This window comes from Coenobita brevimanus, chromosome 2 (genome assembly GCF_032717465.1).
Source record: "Coenobita brevimanus isolate Jiangsu-jjx chromosome 2, ASM3271746v2, whole genome shotgun sequence".
NCBI lineage: Eukaryota > Metazoa > Arthropoda > Malacostraca > Decapoda > Coenobitidae > Coenobita > Coenobita brevimanus.
Window position 1 is genome coordinate 18021616 of NC_136955.1, and position 6000 is coordinate 18027615.

Consider the following 6000-nt stretch of genomic DNA (forward strand, 5'->3'; position numbering starts at 1 on the left):
AATTATAAGGTATGAAATTATGGCATCATAAACAGTGACCTTTCAAAGTAGTTCAAGGTCTTTCATATTTGGAACATGTACTTAGATTAACCTAAGGCAGCTTCTTGTGTAATATCAACAAGATCTGAAGACAAAGATGTAGAAGAAATCAATGAAGCATGGGTGAATTTTACATGTCTCAATAACTGGCTAATTCTATGCTTAACTGTAACCATATTCCTTTCAGATGATAAGAGGGATCAAAGCTATATTTCTGTAAAGTTACAGCTTTACAGCTTTTGTGGTTTTCTCTAAAATGTGTTACAAAGAAAACACTGAACAGATTTTAATTATGTACTTTCCAATAGGCTCAATGGCAAAATATTCAGCCAAAATTCTCCGCACACTTTTTATCATAGAATTTTCAACCAAATAGGTGTATGTCAATTAAGTTTCCGAGATACTTTAGTTTCAAATACGCAATGTTTGCGCAAAAAATGAGTATGTGACCAAAAAGTCAAGGTCATTTATATTTGGCACACGTAGGCTACATGAGTTACCCTAAGGTACCTTTCTGTATAATATCATCAAGATCCAAGGAATAAATGCAAAGAAAAATGATAATGCTTAACAGAACAATAAGCTTCGCCATATATATGGCGACGCTTAATAATAATAATAATAATAATAATAATAATAATAATTATTATTATTATTATTATTATTATTATTATTATTATTATTATTATCATTATTATTATTATTATTATTATTATTATTATTATTGTTATTATTATTATTATTATTATTATTATTATTATCATTATTATTATTATTATTATTATTATTATTATTATTATTATCATCGTTATTATTATTATTATTATTATTATTATTATTATTATTATTATTATTATTATTATTATTATAGATAACACTCCGGCGCTATCACACTGTTTTCACCATTCAGGATGATTTATAATGCCGTGAAAAATGCGAAGTGAAAAATGTGCAAAGTTGATGACTAGTGCATGGAAGGCCCGGTCATGCAAGAAGAATGAGGTGAAAGTGGGACGGAGGGAGGGAGAGAAGGATGGAGGGAGGGAGGGAGAGAAGGAGAAGAAAGATGAGGGAGAGAAAAGATGGAGAGTGAAGAGAAGGGAATAGGAGGAAGAGAGAAACGGATAGGTAAAAATGAGAGACAGAAAAGTAGGAAAGGGAAGGAGAATGGAAAGGAAGGAAGGTAAAGAGGAAAAAAAAAAAGAAACGGAAAAGAGGGAGGACGAGAAAGGGAAGGGAAGAGGACAGGGAATGAAAAGGTGGAGAGTGAAAAGGGAGAGGGAAGAAGACAGAGAGGGATAGGTAGGATAAGAAGAAACAGAGAAGAGGAGAGAGGAAGGAGAAAGAAAAGGAAGGGGTTATACGAGAAATGGAAAGAAAAAAGAAAGGAAGTAGCAGAACTAAATAAACGAAGAAGGGAGGGATAAGAAGAGAGAGGAAGAGAGACAGAAATGAGAAAGGGAGACAGAAGAGAGGAGAAGGGAAGAGAAAAGAGGGGACGAGAGGAGGCAGGATGAGAAAAGTAAGAAAAGAACAGAGGTGAACAGAACATGAATGCGAGGAAGAAAGAGGGAGACACTGAAAACGAAGAAACCAAGAGTAAGAAGAGAATAGAACACGAGAGAGGAAGGAGACAAAGAGGAAAAGTAGAGAGGGAAGGAAAAGGAAGAAAGGATAAACAAAGAAGATGGGGAGGGAAAAGAAAAGAGGGGGAAGAAGGCAGGAAAGGAAGAGGAGAGAAGAGGACAGACCCCAACAGAAAGGGAAGAAGAAAAGTGGTGCAGGAAAGGCAGACAACAAAGGAGAGAGAGAGAAGTATGGGAGGTGATAGAGAGGGAGAAGAGAACACGACAGAGAAAGAAGGTAGAAAGGAAAAGACGAGAGAGGGGCACTGAGAGGATAAAATAAAGAAAGAAGGAGGAAGGAAGAGAGAAGGAGAAGGTCCGGTCATGCAAGAAAAATGAGAGTGAGAGTTGGGTGAGGATGAGGTATAAGGTAGAGAGAGAGAGGGAGCAGGGAGAGAGAGGGTGAAAGGAGTGAGAGAAGTAGAGAAAACAAGAGTAGGAAAAGGAGAGAGGGAGTGGAGAAGATAAACAGGCAGAGGTGTGAAATGGAGGGAGAGAGAGAGGAAGGGAGAGGGGGAGATATAGGAGGTGGAGAGAGGAAGAGGGGAGGGAAAGAAGCAGGGGAAAGTGAAAGACGAGCATAAGAGATGATGGAGAGAGAGAGAGAGAGAGAGAGAGAGAGAGAGCACGTGAAAGGAGAAACAAGAGTGAGGAAAGTAAGAAGAGAAGAAAGGGTAAAAGAAGTAACAGGAGGAAGGAAGATAGTAAGAGAGAAGGGTGAAAGATAGGACCCGTAAAAGGGAAAAACAAAAGGTGGGAAGATGAAAAAAGGAGAAGGAAGAGCATACAGAGGAAGAAAGAGGAAAAGAAAGAGAGGAAGGGGAAAGAGCAGGTGATATAGGAAAGGTAGGAACAGACAGACAGACTTAGAGACAGACAGACAGAGAAGAGAGGTGGAACAACAAATAAGGGGAGAGCAGGAACAGAAGTATGAACAGAGAGGAGAGAAAAATGAAAGAAAACTAGGGAAGCATATGGAATGAAGAACAAGGAAAGAAACAGAAGGAAAGAGAAGGAGAAGAGAGGAAAGAGGAATACAAAAGAAATAAAGAGTGGAAGAGAAAACTGAGGGACGTAGAGTTACAAATTTAGTATGAATGAGAACAAGAGGTAACCAGTCTTTAATTAATTTATTTATTAATTTATTTTTGAGACTCCTTGTTACTGAAAATATTATAAACATCGTATCGGTTCTAAGACATGATCTTATCGGTTAAGAAGATTCCCATAACACCTCCTCCTAAGCGATTTGTTTTTCTTTTTACATCCCACCTTCCTCCTATGCGATAATGAGGTCCTAGTATCTCCATACTCCAAATGAAAATAATTAAAAAAAGAGTAATAACCAGCCCTGTCCAGAAATAAATCGCTAAGGAAGAGGTGGTAGGGAGATTTATTTGCGGAGGAGAATGCTGACTATGATTGAGACAAGGCTAGTAAAGCAGGATGGAAAGAAGGGAAAAGAACGAAAAAGTAGAAGGGTGGAGAAAGGGAGGAAGCAAAGAGATGAAAAAAGGAGAGAAAGAGAGAAAAGAGAGGTAAGAGAAAGGCAAGAGGAAAGAGGAAGAGAAAGATAGAGAGATGAAGATAAAGGAAGATAGAAGAAATGGTGAATGAGAAGGAAATGGAGAAAGAAAAAGAGAGAAGGTTGTGAATATATAAAGAAAGAAGAAAATTAAAAAAAAAAGGAATGGAAGGAGGAAATGGAGAGACAGACAGACAGACAGACAGACAGGGAGAGGGAGGGAGGGTTCAGAAACGAAGAGACGGTCCGGTCAAGCAAGAAGAACGAGGAGTGGAAGTGGGACGAGATAGTGTTATGAAAGTCAGAGAGAGAGAGAGAGAGAGAGAGTTTCACAGACACATCAGATATATATACCACACAGACCGTGAGGTCCTCTCTGAGTGGCTTGCCACTAATTTGGATAGAATAACTTACTTTAGTGAAGGGCAATAATTAGATAGCGAGGCAGAGGGCTCCCCTTCACCGTCCATACTCTCTGGAAAGAGATATAAGCATAACCTCGTATGACTGACATACCAAGGGGATATGTCACAAGATCGTCTTTAGTAATGAAAAAAAAAGGCTACTCATCCTGCGACACAACACTACAGTAGTGCTACTAACCATGCACTGCCATTAACTGTTTGCACTGTACGTAGGTATATTGTATGCATATACACTACTATAATTCGGGTTGAATTAGCATTATCCAAATTCTGCCAGTTGCTGATCTAACCTTATTTTGTATTTTTAGCATATCTGTCATGGTTTTCTGTATGAAAACATCAGGAAGTCTGTTTCGTTTGTGTGTTTTGTCTTCTGTAAATAATTACTTGGTAATACATCGGTTTACACTGTGGCCTCTAAATTCTAATCAGTTGCTTGGGATTTCGAGAGCTGGCGCAAACGTTTGAATAAATGATTCATTTTTAAAAGTATATATAATATCCTCTGAGTGGACGCCGTGTGTATATGTTCATATGTGTGCATACATGTGGAGATCTGGCAGGACGACCCATTTGCGTCTCTCCATTCTGCCAACAGGGGCAGCATAGTACAGTAGGCTCTACATCATCTCGTTCTTCAGTTTCACACACACACACACACACACACACACACACACACACATAAATATATATATATATATATATATATATATATATATATATATATATATATATATATATATATATATATATATTGCAGAAACACATATTACACGCATGTATATCTATCTATCTATTTATCTACCTATCTATCTATTTGTCTATCTGTCTATAGATAGATAGACAGATAGGTAGATGGATGGATATATATATATATATATCTATCTATATATATATATATATATATATATATGGAAAGGAAATAGGGAGTAACGAGTTGAAAGGGCAGAATAATGAGCCAAAGGACAGGGGAGAGGGAGGAACAAAGAAAGAGAGAGAGAGGAAGACAAGGTTCGGTCATGCAAGAAGAATGATGGGGTGAAAGTGGGGTGAGGGTGCTGTGTAAGGCAGGGCTGAGAGAGAGAGAGAGAGAGAGAGAGAGGAGGAAGAGGAGGTGGTGGAGGAGGTGAAGGAGGAAGCCAAGAAACTGAAAGCAGTATGAGCAGAAAGAAAGGTAAGAGAGGGAGAATCAGAAGAAGGAAAAAGGAAATGTGAAAAGAAGAACGAGAAGACAAGGAAAACAACAGAATAAGAAAGTGGGACGAGGACAAAATAGTGGGAGAGGGGAAAAGAATGAGGGTGAGAGAAACAGGAAGAGAAGACACTGAGACATAAGAAGAAAATGTTAAAGTGAAGAGGAAGTTTTAAGTGGGCGTAAATAGGAATACATTGATAGTACAAATAGTGATCAAAGTTACCCTACTGCTCCACTGCGTCTACTTCACACTTAAGGCACATCTTACACGTTCCTCCTTATCGCATTATACATAAAGATCATCTATGGACAAGGAAGCCTACTAAGCCTCTTTTAGCATAGGGATATTAGTCTACAGAAGAAAGTCAGAAGTAAAAGAAGTGAAACAGTGCGTAAACTCTTCCTTCTGGCCTGTACAAATAACGAGGTGATTATTGGTCCATGTCAGTGTTATCTCTCCGGGTAACGCTAATTACATTATAGATCTAACCAACATGCGTAAGAAAAAGTTGGAACGGAGTAAGAGGAAGTGGGATAGAGAGAGGAAGAGAAGATTGGGAGAGGAAGGAAAGGATGAGTGTGGGTAGAAGGGAAGAAAGTGGAACAAGGATCCGAATGAGAAATGAAGTGTAGGAAGAAATTAACAAAGTGCGAAGATAGACAGATAGACAACAAGGGGCCGAGAGAGTAAGAGAGAGAGAGAGAGAGAGAGAGAGAGAGAGAGAGAGAGAGAGAGAGAGAGAGTGGAGGGCTAGGGGAAGTGAAAAATGGAAGGAGTAAAAGACTAACGTGAGGAGATGGGAAAGATCGGAAAGACGGAGCAGATTAAGAAATGTGACGTAGGAGGAAAATGGCTAAGATGGGAAGATAGATAGATAGATAGAACGAAAGAATACAGAGGCAGAAAGAGAGAGAAAACATAAGGAAGATAAGAGATTGAGTAGGAGTGAGAGTAATGCATGAAAATTGGGGTCCAAGAAGGGAGAAGAGAGTTGCTAGTTGGTATGCATGATGGGAGGGTCGAAGGGTTTTGTTGCAGGCACAGTATGTCATGCACAAGCTTTCCCTTACATTTCGCCCATTGTACTTTTCATATTCTTCTGCTGGCTAATATTCGTAGGTTGAGAGAGTCTTGGTACGTTTCTTTTTCCATTTCTATTACATATAACTTTTTTCTACTGGCTTGAATTC